This window comes from Mesocricetus auratus, unplaced genomic scaffold (assembly GCF_017639785.1).
Source record: "Mesocricetus auratus isolate SY011 unplaced genomic scaffold, BCM_Maur_2.0 Super-Scaffold_100015, whole genome shotgun sequence".
NCBI lineage: Eukaryota > Metazoa > Chordata > Mammalia > Rodentia > Cricetidae > Mesocricetus > Mesocricetus auratus.
In genome coordinates this window covers 41,445,526-41,462,816 of record NW_024429198.1, presented here as the reverse complement: position 1 = coordinate 41,462,816, position 17,291 = coordinate 41,445,526, and the positions used below count along the sequence as shown (strand labels likewise).

At 41.7% G+C, this 17,291-nt stretch overlaps 1 protein-coding gene and 1 pseudogene across 2 annotated transcripts in view; one reads left to right on the top strand and one right to left on the bottom strand.

The window, feature by feature from the left end:
• Window positions 1-5,445, bottom strand: part of Greb1l (GREB1 like retinoic acid receptor coactivator) — a 224,445-nt gene extending 219,000 nt beyond the window's left edge. For both annotated transcript variants that reach the window (XM_021235134.2, XM_005065384.4), the window contains exon 1: window positions 5,341-5,445. The gene's annotated coding sequence lies outside the window, so the exon portion shown is untranslated. The remainder of the gene's footprint in view (window positions 1-5,340) is intronic.
• LOC101841585 overlaps window positions 5,140-17,291 on the top strand; it is a 38,893-nt pseudogene continuing 26,741 nt past the window's right edge.

Genomic DNA, 17,291 nt, shown 5'->3' with positions numbered 1-17,291 from the left:
TAAAGGCTAGGCTCACAACCAAAACTGTGAACTTTGCACTTCATCTAGACGGTCAAATGGTCTAGCCACAGTGCTCACATTCCTAAAAGGCAACGGGTACAGGAGCCTCCTGCCAGCCCTCAGACTTTCTTCACCACTAAGTTCACCGTTGCAGCAATAATAAGGGTGACTGTTTACAGGTGTTCTGCTCTGCCATGCACATTAGGGTTTGGTCCACAAGGTGTCTGAGTTAGTAATTCCTGCCTGAATTAAGCTTTAAGAGATTAAATGACAAACAGTAGCTAGTAGTAATAGCTAACTTTCACCCCATGTTTAGCATGTAAAAATGATTTTATGATGTTTCCAGATCAGTTTACAAATAATATTTAGCTCACAGAACATTTTTTAGTGCGTGTTGAAGTTTCTTTCTCCCTAGAATTATAAAGAGCAGATTGGTAGCTTTGGCTCCCAGAGCTTCTATCTCAGTAGTTTAGGGTGCACCCTTAGACTCCCCACCTAATGCCAAGCTCACTCAGTAGTTTAGGGTATACCCTTAGACTCCCCACCTAATGCCAAGTTCACTCAGTAGTTTAGGGTGCACCCTTAGACTCCACACCTAATGCCAAGCTCACTCAGTAGTTTAGGGCGCACACTTAGACTCCTCACCCAATTCCAAGCTCCATCACAGAGTTGAAGTTTTCTCAAAGACTCCAAGGAGTGTTATAACACTCCTAGAAAGGTTGTAACAGTATATAATTTTGACAACAAATACAGATGTATGCACCTATTTTTCCTAAAATCAAGTCCACATTTATTCTCTTATGTTATCCTTAACAGCAATCCTGTGCAAAAAGTTGATAACTAAAGCAGTAGCTGCTAATCCCACTTTCCAAAACAAAAACCAAGAAACTCCCTCTGAGCACAGAAGAAGTTAGAAGAGTCAAAACAAGAAAGTGTCCTAACCTTTTACACACAAGCAAACACAGCAGCACAGGTACCATAAAAACAGAGCCATACCCAGGAGTAGAGAAGTCAATCCAAGACATGATTCCCTGTAGCAAACGTTTCTCAAGGGTTAATTGCTGACCACTGCAGTGTTTGCTGTAGGGACTATTGAAGACAGTCATTAAAGTACAAGGAAAAGACAGTGAGTTCTCGACCTGCTTTGTCATGTATAGATGGGACAGAAACCATACACTGAGGGGGTGTATGGTGGGGTACATACGGAGTTGGGTTGAAGTCACTATGCGACTTCACATCTGGATTGGAGGAGTGGTCAGTCGCTCAAGAATGGGAGGAAAAGAGAGGACACAATAGAACCCTCCTGGAGCTCAGGGCACAAAGAGCAGCTTTATCCACACTGGGTGTGTGTTTGCCAAAAATATCAGGGCTGCTGGCGCTCCAGAACTTACAAGGGCATGCTTTTGTGTAGACTAAGCTACCTTGACTATATAAGAACTCTACTTAGGGTGCATAACTTCATGATCCATTTGTAGCCTAAAGATAACCTAATTGGAGGTCATAAATTTTCTCACTCTGATTTTTTAGAAGTATTCCTAATTGAAAGAAAAAAAAAAGACCATAAATTGTGATCACAATCCTACTACTTTTAAAACAACCCTTCAAAGAAAAAGAGAGTGCTGTTTTTCCCTTTAATAAGGTTTATATATGATACTGCATAGTAATTTTAACAGCAACTTTCCCAAGTTTAAAACCAAAATAGCTGATAAGCATAGGGTAAACACAGAAAAAAAATCCAGGATTAAGTTGAAAAAAACTATCTTGAATGGCGTAATGCACTCTTCATGAATGTTGTGACTGACTTCCTCTACACATCTATCATATAGTCTAGTGCAAAACCGTGGAAGCGCGGATGCCTCCCCCACTCCTCTTAGAAAACTCCAGCAATATTGTGAGGGGAAACTATTCTTCCCATGCACAAGACCAAAGAAATGCAAATCAAGGAAAATGGCTGCAATTTTACCCTGACCAAATGCTAACAATTTGTTATAAATTGTTGGAAATCTGAAATTTTCCCAATAAAAGAGGGAACATTCATATGCATTTTCATGAGTCATTTCTTTTTATCTTAACCTTTTAGAGAGCTACTATTATAGGCCATTTTATAGATTATAAAGCTAAATTTAGACAATAGGCTACTTAACCAAAATTCACATTATATGTTAGGGCTAAGTTTTGAACCCAGACCTTCTAACTTTGAAACCACCCATTTACAAACACACTGAAAAACAATCCTAAGGACTTTGAGAAGAGAAAAAGAGGGAGAGAAGGTAAAGGAAGCAAAAGCTGAGGGGAAAAGAGGAGGAAGAATGTTTACATTCATAAGGATGGTCATATTTTTTAATTACTGCAAAATACCCAAATAGAAAGTTAGCTATGGGGGCATCCATTGCATAAACAATTACAAAATTATTATCAATAACAAAACTATTTTTAAATATTTATGAAAATCAGATTAAGATATATCTGTAACATAAACCATCTACAAAAAGATATGTGTACATATCAAGACCCGGAAGAAACTGAAATGGCTACTGCCATTTTAGAGTAATTTTGTTCTTACTTAATCATCTATGGAGGAGTTTTATCAGTAAATCAAGATTATTTAAATGTCTTCACAAATGTATTCTTCTAATTTATAATTTTAGCATACCAAGCAAGCTTTTTAAAGGTTTCTGCTTTGTAGATTAGAACTTCATCTTATAGCAATGATTTTGGCAATCACTACCTATAGCATATTTTTTAAGTCCCTTAAGTGAGATCCTTTGTAGTGACCCAAATTAGCTGCTGTTACTTTCACAGCTTTGTAATCACTCTCAACCCAAGAATCACAGTTCAGAGGCTGGGTATGATCTGAAGATTAGAAAAGTTTCCTGCTAAGAATATGAGTGCATACTTACCTAGCAACCAAATATCATAGCTGTAAGGAGTATTTATATTCTACTCTTGAGAGTTGCTGAATTAAATTGTCAAGCCTCTTTGAGAAAGGTAAATGAGCTTTACTTCCACTTTACCAAAAAAGAAAAGTAACAGTTTGGGAAGCATGGTTTTAAAATAGCATCATGAACTGTGAAGAGAATACTCTCTCCAAGGTGATATGCAGAGGCCCATTCAGCCCCAGAGTTGACCTCCACCAATAGCAAAAACAGACGTTTTGTGAAAAAGTCCAGCCACTGTTCTCTAAAGATACTAAATCCTAGGAACAGAAATGTACTTCGAGCATCTCAAACTTTCCTCTATGAGTCTGCCTCCAGAATACCCTTATCTTCCTCCTGTCTACCTACAGTGCAACTGGCTATTCTTAGGTAGTCTTAGAACACACCAACTACCTTAATAGAACTTAGGAGTCAACAGAACTTAGAACTTAAGACAATAGAGTTGGACAATAAAACTTAGGAATCAAAGGGCCATTGAAAACCACATGGCAAATCTAGGCCTGAGATAAAGACATCTTAAACTTGGCATCTGCACCCCTCATGCTGTCTACAGAGTGTGGGTGTGGGTGTGCATGTGTGGTATGTGTGTTACTGGAGAGGGCACCCAGGGTCTCACCAGCCCTTTAAAATGGTGTTATATTTGTTACTTCAGTGAGAGAACACAAATGTCTACTTGGTGTTTTCTGAAAAACAAAACAAACAAACAAAAATTGTGGCAAAGTAACTACCATTTGCTCTGCTTCCTAGGGGTCCTAGATGGAGGGAAGTAGAGGCCACAAAACCTAGCATGAGGAAAATGTTCTGCTTTGCATTTAACGCTTTTTTCTAAGATTTTTAGCTTTCTAAAGTAAGTAAGTATCCACCATAGGCCAAATACAAGTTTGTCATCACAAGAGGACCTCAAATTGGTAATTGTTCCATTAATATGCATATCCATCCAGATATGAGCAATATTTACTTACATTCCACTCCTTGCCTCCTCTATTTTCATAACGAATTTTCATTTTAACAGAAATTTGTACATAGAAATTGACAACTGTGGCCGCTTCACAGAGAAGTTATGGGTAGAAGAGAAAGTTCAGTGTGTACCTCATACTCTTCGATGTTGCTGGAAATTGTTGCCTAATTTCTATTAGTCCTCAGTATTTATTAAAGCTTACGTTTCCTTTTAAAATACTTACATGCGTGTAATTTCACTCTTATTTCAAAGGAAGTAATATTTTTGTTTTCTCTTTTAAGTGAGTTTTCCATACTGCATTTCCACCAAAGTTTTCAAGAAGAAAATAAAAATCAAAACAGTGACTAGACTAAAGGCAGAATTTCAGATTTTACCAGAACACAACGGAGAAGCTATTGGTTTTTAAGCGGAAATTTTAGTCAAACCCCTTTGAACTGCCTCGTGTTTAAAAGGCTGTTTTAAAACGGGATTTGAGGAGGCGGGGTGGAGAATCTCACGGTTTCAAAAGTAGAGAGAGAGAAAGAGGCAGAGAGAGAAAAAATAGCCAGGGACAAACAGGTCCGAGCTAGGGTTTATAGAGGAAAAGGGAACACAGCAGAGAAGTCCTATCACGACTCAGTTGGTGGTGCAGCTTTCCCGCATAAGATCCCTGTCCTGCACGTTTCTTGGGCTTGGTTTCAATGAGAAACTCACGCAGTGAACCTCTACCGATAATCTCCTTTTAATGAAGCTCCGAAGGAGGACTCCAGGCTTCCAGGGACTTTAACAAAACGCCCACCTTCACCCTGCCTGGCGAGGGCACACCTCACCTTGTTGTCTGTTTTCACCGCCAGCTGTCAACGCAACCCTTTGTGTCTCATTCAGAATACGAGCAGTTCTGGAGCGCTCGCAGAGAAATGGAAATGATGACCGGAAGACGCGCGTGTGACGAAGTGACATTTGGCGTGGACCCCGGAGAACGCCTGAGCACGTCTGGCCACTCTCAACTGTCCCAAGCCCAGCTCTACCCATCCTCTGCGCCGACACTTCCCCTTCTTGCTACATGCCGTCGGCCCGGGGCTCGGGACCGCTAGCTGTCCCCTCGTGCTCGGGGAGCGGCGGGGACGCGCCCCCCTCGCCGCAGCCTCCCTCGCCCCGCACACCTCACCGGCCACCTCCCTCCCGCCACAAAGGCAACGGCGGAGCCGGGGTGACAGGCCTGTGACCGCGGGCGGCGAGGCGAAGCAGCCGGGGACAGGGACCGGGATGGGGTTTCCCGCTGGCACAGGCGCCTGCCCGGCCGCACGACTCACTCCACACTCCCGCGCCGCCTCCCAGTTCCTCCAGAAGAAAGTCCAGGCGGCGCTGCCCTGCGCCGGCAAGGTGTCCAGCCCTCCAGAGGACAGGCCCTGCTCGCCACACAGTCCCCTCGCCTCCCCGGAGTCGCGAGTCCCCGCAGCAGCTCACCTGACCCCAGCGGGAGCAAGGGCAGAGGGCCGGGGTGGTCTCCAGCGGCCACAGGCGGCTCGGCGCTGCGCTCCGCTCCGAGGTGCTAACGCCGCGGGTGGCTGGCGTCTCTGCGGCAGGGCGGGCTGAGCGCTCGGTTCCCGGGGGCGGAGCGAGGCGCCACTGCGGCCAGAGGCGGATTCCTCAGGTGCTGCCCCTCCCGCTCGCACCCCCCCTCCTCTCTGTCCCCTCCTGGCCTGAGCGCCCGGCTGCCTCGCCTTCTCGGGAGCACACTGTGCCAAATGCACCCCCCCCACACACACACACATACACACGCACACGTGTGCTGCGGGGTCCTCCGTGCACAGTCTTCACATTCGGGTTTGCAAACTCCAGCGCGCATATGATGTGTGTGGCCACTCTAGGGTAGTGGTACGCTGGGGGTCTTCTGGGAAGGATTGCCCCCTAGTGCTGCTGAAGAGCGTGGCCAAGAAGCACAAGCTTTGCTCTCTGGGTCCTAGTTCATTCAGAGTGCTCTCAAGTCACTGTGTGACTTCTTTGTCACTAGATAACGGCTGAAAGTCTCTCTTTGCATGGGCAATGATTGGTCAACAGCCCTTGGCCTCTTGCATGAGGCGGGGTAACAGGACGCAGACAAAACCAAACTCACTCCAAGTGAACTCCAAGCCAGAACAGGTTTCTGCCCCTTCTCCGATGAGTACTCCCCGGAGCTCCAAGACACTGGCCCCCACTGTCCAGCTGTGGTTTCCAGACCCTTCCAGCTCTCTCTGTTCCTGCAGAGCTTCCTACAGACCTCAGGGAAGTTTCCCCAAAGGCAGCCACTTCCTGCAGGCCCTGGTTCTTAAAGGTTGCTACAATGACCAAAAATGGTGGAGGGATGTTGTGGCCGGACAGTGACAGATGGTCGCTCCAGTTTTCACAGTTGGTGGCCTCTGGTATTCAAAGCTGCAGCTCATTTTCTTGAACTGAAACTCTTGCCAGAGACATCATGACCACACTTTCCAGTAGAAGCAGCTTCATCCTGGATGTGGCAGAAGCATCAAAGAACAGAAAAGCTGAGCTACCGTCAGTGCCTTGGACTCTGCAGCCCCAATGAGCCACCTGTAGGTATGTCAGCACTGTTGCCAAGCACTGTGCTAAGATAATGATAATTAAACTATGTCACACGTGATCTGAAAGTCAGTACTTACATTCCTCTTGCTTTTTTACTGTTTTTTAAAAAATTAAATCTCCCAACCTTTCCTTTTCTTCCCTTGCACACCCATGCTCTATCTCAAAATTTTAATTGTTTTGACATATTTACATGAGTACTCCTAAATACATAAATAAAACTTAATCTACATGGTGTTCCATACACACACACACACACACACACATATATATATATGGCTGATCACTTGGTATTGGAGGTGAATTTACTACAACCACTTTACTAAACCAGCATAATATCTAAATACATTTGTCTTGCTCTTTAAACTTTCCTCTTAAGCCAAAATACTTTTTTCGCCTTTTTCTCTTCTGGTTGATGCAGAAGGAATAGCCAGAGAACCAGAGACAACTCAAAGCATGGGTCAGTATGAATAGTAAGGTAAGAGGTGTGTTTGCTGTTGGAATTTTCTTATCTTTCTTCTGCCTTAGTAAGACAGGCTTAGCTGGCTTCCTTTTTTTTTTTTAATCATTTGCTTTATCCCATCTGGGATAAAGACTTGTTTTACAACTGAATAATCCTTATACTCTGTACATTAAGAACATATAGGAACAGTTTTAGCTGTCGCAAGGGCAAGCTTTATTAACCACTGTGTCATCTGGCAGTTCTGGGTCTTGCACATATTACAGGCTTAAATTAAAATCAGTGTCTTTAAAATAGCTTCAACATAGAAGGTACATATGGTTAGCAGTTTAATTTAGCACATATTAAAAAAAAAACCTCAGTTTGTAACCACATGGGAACTGACCACGTGGGTGGAAAAGGCAGGACCCTGAGAGAACAAGCTCACGTCATGTAAACTGAGTTCACAGAAAGCTAAACAGAAAAAAAAGCACCATCGGTCGCACATGTCTGTAATTCCAGCACTCAAGAAGCTGAGGCAAGATTCCGAGTTTCAGGCAAGCCTGAGCTATGTAGTGAGCTTCAGACTACCCTGTATGCATAGCAAGTTACCTGTCTCAACAAAAAGAAACAAGAAATAGTCAGAGCACATGGGAAACTTTGAGAAACTCAGTCCTTTTGTGTTGCATGAGCTCTAATTGGTCTTGATAATAATAGCAACCCAGAGTAGACAGAGGGGCAAATGCTGAAAGATCAGAGAGACAAAGGAGCAAGCCACAGCCACACCTTACCTCACCAAATTCCTAGCCAAAAGAAAGTGAGCTCCTAGCTCCTTCTGCCTTATATGCCTCTCTTCCATCCAGCCATATCACTTCCTGTCCGTCTCTACAGACCTTCAGACCTCTATGGTTAACTAGTGTCTCTGATCTTTAGGCAAGCTTTACTTGTTAGAGTACAAACAAAATATCACTACATGTCCCCTTTTCTGTCTAAAATTAAAAGAAAGTTATAACTAATACAAGAAGAACTATATACAGTAAGTACAATATCTATATGCAGTAATAACTGCATCAACAATGTCTAGTCCATTAGCAATTGACAAATTCAGAGAAAATACTCCATATTTATCCTATCTTGATGAGTCCAAAAGGTTGTACATAATTCACTTTCTATTCTAACTTGCATTACCAAAACTATCTTTTTTATGTCTCCCAACCTTATACACTTTACATTTCTTTAGTGAATTTCTTTTCTCAATTTGGTAATAAGGAAAACTATAACTATAAAGTTTTCAACTCCATCAGAGACCTGAGAAGAAAGTAATATTACCCGAGAAAGCAGGAAGTGCAAGCAAGTGACTTCCAAAGGATGTGAGAAATGAAAGAAACAGCTGGCTGCCTAGACAGTCACCCAAGCTTCCTCTGCAGTGTTGGGGCATCCATCTTCAGCCTGCAATCCTATAACATCTGCCAGACTTTTCTGTGAAACGGGGTATTCTGAAGGGCTGTCTATCTCGTCTTGGCAAAGTTCGGCAGTCCTTTCTTTTGTGCCCTTCTTGCCCAAATTTGGGCAGCTTGCTGTCAGCAGTCGAGGCGAGAGCACTTTCTCGCACAGTAGCTAACTTTTGCCACAAAGAAAGTAAACTCCATGTGGGTTTTCTTCGATGATCGTTATCTTCTCTGAAGTGGGTTGGCGCTGCCAGGAGAAGACATGTTTCATTGTCATAAAAAGGAAAGAACCTATGTTATGCTTTAATGCTATATTCTGCAGATCTCTGAAGTATTTGAAGATGTCCTGTCTAGCTAAAATATATCTCTGTTTGACCTTGAAAATACACCTAATATGACTACAAGTTTGATTTTAATAGGTGCCTAATTGCTAACCTGCATTTCCTTATTATCCTAAACAGTTGGTAATAATAACACTCAAGGGCTAAAATTTTTTGTGTTACATTGTTAAATGAGTTGCATAGGTACAATACCTTGAAAAAGATTAGAAATGTATTCACTGTATGTTCTAACAAAAGTAACCTCAAATTTGTTTCACTATACAAAAAATCCAAGCCAATGTAAAATATTTGAAACTAGTAGTTGCTACTTTGGGTTAAAAGTAGATTCAATAATCTACATTTTTATCCTATTTCTATATCCCCCCTTTTTCTTTTCAAAGTAGATTCAATAATCTATCCTTATATATGATAATATCTATATTCCCATTTTTTCTTTTCAAAACAAGAACTCTGAATCTTATCTCCTGTATTCAACTTTTTTCCTGACCATTACCAATAGCAACTTGTAACCAAGCCCCCTAAACAATGAAAAATATCCATAACCCATTGAACAACCAAAAATCACCCACCCCACCTCTTGGGAATGTAGTCATCGTGTTCTTAAATTTGCTTCCTGCTGTCTGGGAGTAATGGCATCTTTAGGGGATCCTTAAAATAAAAATTTGGGTTAATTGTCAAGTCCTGGGAGAGGTAGCATCATTTGCTATCCAGTCTCTACATTATGGGAAAGTGCATTGTCTCAAGTCCTGGCTAGAGTAGTTAGTCTGTGAGGCTGGGTCATCTCAGATGGCCACCTCAAAATTGTCCCAAGTAGGTTGTAGCCCAAATTTGATCTTTTGGTGGTGTTTTTCAACTTAGTGGTGTTATCGTAGTCCTAGTGGAATTGTCATATGCAGCAGATCTCAAAGAGGTTAAAGGATCAATGTTTGTTATGTAAATCCAGAGTACAAAAACTTAATTCCTAGTTACCTGATAGAGACCGAAATCTGAAATCATGTACAGGAAGCTAGATGAAACCTTTTTCTAGAATTAGTTACTACTCTAAATGGCCATTAAAATCATGACAAAAGGTTTAAAATACCTATATGTTAATCTTACAAATTTTGAGATATTATTTACAGTGCTTTATTTAATGGACTTATAAGACAACATATACACAGAAGGACTTCCCCAATCCTAATTTTGAGGAGATCCCCTTGTGGAAAGTTATATTTGATCAAATGAAAGGCATTTGTTAGTTTAGATTGAATGGTCAACCTGTTTGATGAACCTCTTCTAATCAAGAGGTCTCTCTTGTTCAAATCTAATCTTTATCAATCTTGATGTATCCATAGCTTTTCTTCTCCTGTGTAAATAAAAGCAAAACCCCTCCCCCATTTTAACACATATCCTGGTTTCCAATCTGAGGTCAGAGCATCTTTAAAGAATACCAGCTGATTTAATTCCATAGTTTTTTCTGTTATCCAATGTCTCTGCACAGTTGTTATTTCTTTCTCATTAGAATTTAGAAAATTCAAAGTTAATAAAGCATTATGGAATCTATTTCTGGGGGGTCTTTATTACCCCCTTCCGTTTATTTAGCGCATTCTTTAGGGTTAGAATTGAACCTTCTATAACTGCTTTCCCTGTAAGATTGTGTGGTATACCTGTAATATACTTTATATCGTAATAAGTAAAAAGCTATTTCATTTTACATAGACATATGCTGGAGCATTGTCAGTCTTAATTTTTATAATTATTCCCATGATGGGCATAACTTCCAACAAATGTGCAATTACACAGTCAGCTTTCTCAGAACTCAAAGCAGTTGCCCATTGAAGTCCTGAGTAGGTAGGTATCAATGTTATGGTGTAAATGTTTTAATTTTCCAAATTCTACAAAATGAAACACATCCATCTGCCAGATTTCATTCTTTTGAGTACCCTTTGGTTACTTCCTGCAGGTAGTGGAGTTTGATTGCATAAAGAACAAGTAGGACATTTCCTTATAATTTCCTTGACTTGTCATGTGATGGAAAAATCTTTTTTCAAACCTTTGCTATTGACATGACATTTTTATGAAATTCTGGTTGATCAATTTCTTCATTACCTTGTGCTAGAGGGCTTGGAAGACACATATGGGATTGGATGTGTGTTATATATAAGGTATGATTCTTGTTCCTGATTACTTTTTGTAACTGAATAAATAACAAAGTTTATTCTGACTCTTCAGGGATAAATTCAGCAGTTTCAATGTATAAAACAACACTTTCTGCATATTGTGAATCAGTAACTATGTTGAGAGGTTCTGTAAAATCCATTAATACCATGAGAATAACATATAATTTTGACTTTTAGATGGAATCATAAGGGCTTTGAGCCACTTTACTTAAATATTCTGGTTTGTAACCTGCTTTTCCTGATTTATTTGCATCAGTATAGAATGTAGGGACTCCAGATATTGGTGGTGAACAGCCTGGCTGAGGACAACTACAGCTGCTAGCATGTAGCCATGAGCTGAGAGTGGCAGCCCCAGGAGAGGGTGTCTAGGGGAAGCCCTTAACCCACGGGATAGAAGGAGCTGGCTGTCTAAAAAATGTACATGGAGTTTTGTGGAAGAAGCACGTGTACTGCGAAGGCAGAGCCAGACAGTCTAAGGTAAGTCCAGTGGGCACGTTTGGAGCCCAAGTGGCTGGAGTTTGGGGCCTGTGGAGTTTGTTGCAGAGAGGTTGCAACAACAACAACAAAAAAACCCAAACTCACTTGGAGGTTTAGGGAAAAAGAGAGAGCAACCTGGCTGGTAGGGTGGTGACTCTGGTGGGAGCCCCTCATGGAGCTCCAGCCTGTACCGGTGGCTACAAAGTCATAGCAAGCAGCTTTTTTGTGAATTTATGCCTTAGAGTTGTGTGCCAGCTGTTGCACGAGTTCTAATTGGTCTTAATAGTAATAACCCGGAGCCAGATATAGGGGTAAATGCTGAAAGATCAGAGAGACAAAGCAGCAAGCCATAGCTACACCTTAACTCACCAACTTCCCAGCCAAAAGAAAATGAGCTCCTATCTCTTCCTGCCTTATATCCCTCTCTCTGCCCAGCCACTTTCTGTCTGTCTATCCAGACCTCTATGCTTAACCACCCTCTTTCAGGCAAGCTTTATTTATTAGAGTACAAGCAAGATATCACCACACTTTTGAGCATTTACAAGGAAATCAGCTGGCTTAATGCACTCATTATATTAGGCTTCATCATTGAGCAAAATTAGTCCTTAACAAGATTACAGGTTCATAATAAAACTAGACAGTGGTGGCACACGCCTTTAATCCCAATACTTGGGAGGCAGAGACAGGCAAGTTTCTGTGAGTTTGAGGCCAGCCTAGTCTAAAAATCGAGTTGCAGAACTGTAAACTATAAAAAACATCAAGAGAGGGAGAAATAAATGAAAAGACACCCTATGTTGCTGGTCTTGAAGATTTGCCATTGCTACCATGACAATACTTCCTTAAATAATCTACAGTCAATGCAGTCCCTATCAAAACTGCAGTTGCTTTTGTAGAAACTGACAAATTAGTCCTATAGTGTAACGTAACATGCATTCTTCCCTCCAGCCTTAGTCCCAAATGAACACATACGACGCTGTATTAATTATAAAGCTGTTGGCCATTTGCTATGGTTTCTTAATGGCTAGCTCTGACATAATTATTAACCCATAATTACTAATATATATTTTTATAAGGGCTTATCTTACCAAGAATGCCAGACTTGCGCCTTCTTTCCCAGGATCACATGGCAACTCTCTACCCTTGACTACATTTCCCAGAATCCTCCTCGACTCCTAGTCCCACCAAACTTGCTTCCCTATTGGCCAACAGTGTTTTATTTTTTAACCAATAGGAAAACATATATACAGAAGGATTTTTCCCCCATCACTATAGTTCATAAGGAACACAAGGGATCCAGAAGAATCAAAACAACAAAAAGAACCACAGTGGTTTTAAATTTCATTACAAAGCAATAAGAAATAAAGACCATGGTAATGGCATAAGGAGAGATATAGATCAATAGAATAGTCTAGAAATAAACCCATGCATTTGTGGTCAATTAGTTTCAACAATGATGTCAATGTGATGGAGAAACAATAGTCTTTTCAATAAATGGAGCTGGGATATCTGGATGCTCATCTAAAAAAGAATGAAGTTGGGCATCTACCTTACAGTAGGTACAAAAATTAACCCAAAGTAGATCACGGGCCTATAAATGTTAGGCTGAAACTGTAAAAAATCTCTCCACCAAGTCTTACTATGACACAAAAGCATAAACACACATGTTCATGGCAGCAAGGCTCACAAGCTGGTGAATGAAAGAGAAAAATGAGAGGTAGCCACATATTATCCGGCAATAAAAAAGCAAAGTAAAAATATGTGCTCCAATATGGAGGAATCTAAAACCATCTTATCTAGATGAACTAAAAGGCCATGTATCCTGTGATTCTGCTTTTATGAAATGTCTGAACTAGACAACTCCTAGAGATAGACAGTAGATCAGTTGATGAGGAACAATTACAGATGAGTGCAGGTTTCTTTTTGGGATACTAAAAATATCCTAAAATAGACTTGGTGAGGGATGTGCCATCCCATAAATACAATAGAAGCCACAAGAATGTCCTGGAACTCACTCTGTAGCTGGCCTCGGACTCAGAGATCTGCCTGCCCCTGCTTCCCGAGTGCTGGGAATAAAGATGGGCTCCACCACTACCCTACTGATAGCATTTAGCATAAATGTTGAAAGTGTTAAAATATACAAAAACTACAATAAAGATTACAGTGTATTTGAAAGAAAAATATTGATAGTATAAATCCCTGGGAGGGAGAAATAAAACTATTCAAAGCCTCACAGCATATAGGAAAGAGAATAAAGAAATAAGGAATACAATTAATTTTTTCTTGGTATTTATTAACATATTTGTTTCCTTTTTTGTTTGTTTGTTTGGTTTTTCGAGACAAGGTTTCTCTGTGTAGCTTTGGAGGCTGTCCTCGAACTCGCTTCGTTGACTAGGCTGGCCTCGAACTCACAGAGATCCACCTGCCTCTGCCTCTCAAGCGCTGGGATTAAAGGCATGCACCACCACCTCCTGGCTATTTGTTGCCTTTTGAAGTTTCGAAGATAGTTTGTGCAATTGTTTGCACAACTTCAAAATATTTTGAGGGGAAAAAAATCCAAGAATTATAAAACACAGAACTCACAAATATAAGCAGACCAAAAAAATCACTAATTAAGGAGCAAACCCATTGGAAGGAAGATGAGTTAGAATAGTTATAACCCAGAGAAAGGCAATTGATATGACAAGGAGAAAACCTTTTAAAAGCTTTCTACATTTTAGTGAAATTTCAGAGCAACAAGGGCAGCTTGTCACGAACATGGAGTAATGTGAACATCAGAATGTCCCTAGAAATTAGACAACGGGTGACTAGTACTCGGAGGTGCTGTTGCGTATCCATAATTGTAGTACTTGAGAGGCTGGGGCAGGAGGACTACAAGTTCAAGGTTAACCTGGCTTACATGTTATTCTGAACCAGCAAACATACTGACTGAGACCTCAAAATAACTGAGGGGGGACTGGGCTGATGATAGAGCTCTTGTCTGTCATGGCCAAGGCTCTGATATGGGAGCTAGCACTGGGGGGAAAATATCCTGCCAGGCATAGCTCAGTTGGTAGAGTGTTTGCCTTGTATTGGCGGAGGCCGGTGTTTGATCCCCAACACTATGTAAACCAGGTGTGGTAGCTCACCCCTCTAAGTCTCGATCTCAGGAGGTGAAAGCAGGAGGGTCACAAGTTCAGGATAATGTTCGGGAGCTAGAGAGATGGCTCCATGGTCAAGAGCACTTGGCACTCTTCCAAAGGATCCAGGTTTGATTCCCAGCACCCAGGTGGTAGGTCACAACTGTCTGTAACTCCAGTTCCAGATGATGTGATGCCCTCTTCCAGCCTAAGTGGGCACCAAGCAGGCTTGTTGTGGCCTGTGGACTTGGGAGGCAGAGGCAGGCGGATCTCGGTGAGTCCAAGGCCAGCCTGGTCTACAGAGTGAGTTCCAGGACAGCTAGAGCTCACAGAGAAACCCTGTCTTGAAAAATCAATTAATTAATGAATTAATTAATTAAAGTAAATAAATAAAAGAACACAGAGAGATTGACAATAGTGCACACAAGCTGGCTTAGTGGTGAGACACTGGCCTCCAAGCCTGACCAGAGTTTAGTCCTCAGAGCTCACATGAGGGAAGGACAGACTGACTCATCAAGGTTGTCCTCTCTGCCTTCCATGCTTCACGGAATGTGTCCCATGACACATATGCAGTATACATACACAAACACACATACACACACAAATAAATAAGTAAATGTAAAAAAGTAAACACTGAAAATAAACACATACCCAATATATTTACAAGGAAGGGCAGAAAAGGGAAGCAAGGAAGTCGATTTGAATCAGACGGTTCCAAGCCCAGTGGTCCCTTGTTGACCCAACCGCTCAGGAAGCTGAGGTGGGAGGACCACTCTGACCCTGAGCGACACAGGGAAAACCCATCTTTTAGTTCTTTTAAAAATCAAAATAAGATACAAGAATAACAGATAAGCATTAGGATGGAGGGGTGGCTCAGTGGGAGAGCACATCCCTAGCATTTGTTTCCAAAGCCCCAGGTTCAATCCCCATCACTGCAAAACCAAGCAAAACATCAGATCCAATATTTAGTAAGGAAAACAAGGCTAATTTTCTCAGATCAAAGATATGACAAGAATAGTGGATAATTCTTGAACTCTCACTACATTCCAGACACTGAGTGCTGACATTCATGTCCTCTGGTGTCATTTTGATGCTATTGAAGTGACCGTGGTTGACGCTGCCATTACCAAGGTTGCAGTCCTCCATTAGTCAGACCTATGATCCCCAGCCTGTGGCCAAGCTGCACATCTTGGCATGGAGCACATGACTGCGCAAGCACCTTACCTCATGGTGGTCATGAAACAAAAGTACAGGAGGAGCTAGAGTTTCTTCTATCTATGTCAATGACCCAATAATGCCAAGATAGGAACTAAACTTGTAAAATGGGTCTTTAGGGTCATTCTTGAAGAAAACAAAACTACATGTATACTACTTATAGAAACTGTGAACTCTTTGTTTGTTGGTTTGTTTGAGACAGGGTTCCTCTGTGTAGCCCTGGCTGTTCTGGAACTCACTTTGTAGAACAGGCTGGTCTCGAACTCACAGAGATCTGTCTACCTCTATCTCCCAAGTGCTAGGATTAAAGGCATTCACCACCACCACCACCTGGGCTCTTAAAACAACAGCATATGTATTCTTTTCTATAGTTAAAGAATATTTTTAAATTGTGACATGGAAAACTGAGTCATAAGGCACAGGTTTTGTAAGATGGGCTTTACATGTCCCAGGCTGCTTGAAGTCCCTATGCAGCCAAGGAGTATCTTAAACTTCAGTCTTCTGCCTCTACCTCTTATGTGATGGGAAACCATCAGGTCTGGTTTTTTATGCAGTGTTAGGGATCAAACTCAGTTTCCCTTGTGCTAGTCAAGCACTGTACTAACTGAGCTAGATCAAAGTCATAGTAAAGTAATAAAGCCACTATTTAGTTTTTAAATAATAAACTATTTTTGTCTTTTTTTATTATTAAAATTAAATCAGAAACAAAGTTGCTTCACATGTCAATCCCAGCTCCCTCTCCCTCCCCTCCTCCCACGACCTCCCACTAGCCCCCTCCCCCAATCCCCACTCCTTTCTCCAGGGAGGGTGAGGCACTCCATGGGGGGTGTCCATAGTCTGTCATTTCATCCAGGGCAGGGCCGAGGCCCTCCCCCAAGAGTCCAGGCTGAGAGAGCATCTCTCATTGTGGAATGGACACCCAAAGTCCATTTGTATGCCAGGGATAAATACTGATCTACTACCCAAGGCTCAATAGATTGCCTAGGCCTCCTCACTGACACCCACATTCAGGGGGTCTGGATCAGTTCCATGCTGGATTCCCAGCCATCAGTCTGGGGTTCAAGAGCTCTCCCTTGTTCAGGTCAGCTGTTTCTGTGGGTTAAACAAGCCCAGTCTTGATCCCTATGCTCATCAGTCCTCCCTCTCTGTCACAATAATAAACTATTTTGATCATTGAAATATCTTTCTAAATAAAACCACACCTAATTTTTATTATAGGTTGTCTAGAAGTTAGGAAGAGGTAACACAACCATTAAGTGTCTGAGGTGCAGTATACTAGATATGACAATAAATTCTCAGATACAACAACAAAAACACAGAAGAAAATAAAACAGTTTAAATGAGCTACCCTGAAGTTAAAGCCTTATGTGCACAATTAACTATATGCACAACCTGTGATGGTTGATCTTAATTGTCAACTTGCTAGGATCCAAAGTCACCAGAGGTAGCCTCTGGGTGTGCCTGTGGAGGAGTATGTTTATGAGGCCCATTCGGGAAGAAGACACTGTAGGTAGAACCATTCCCTGGGATGTATAAGAGAAGAGAATGAGCTAAGCACATTCTCGTTGCTTTGTGCTTCTCGGCTGTGGGTGCAATACAACCAGCTGCTTCAAGCTCCTACCACTCACTGTGGCTTTATCACCATC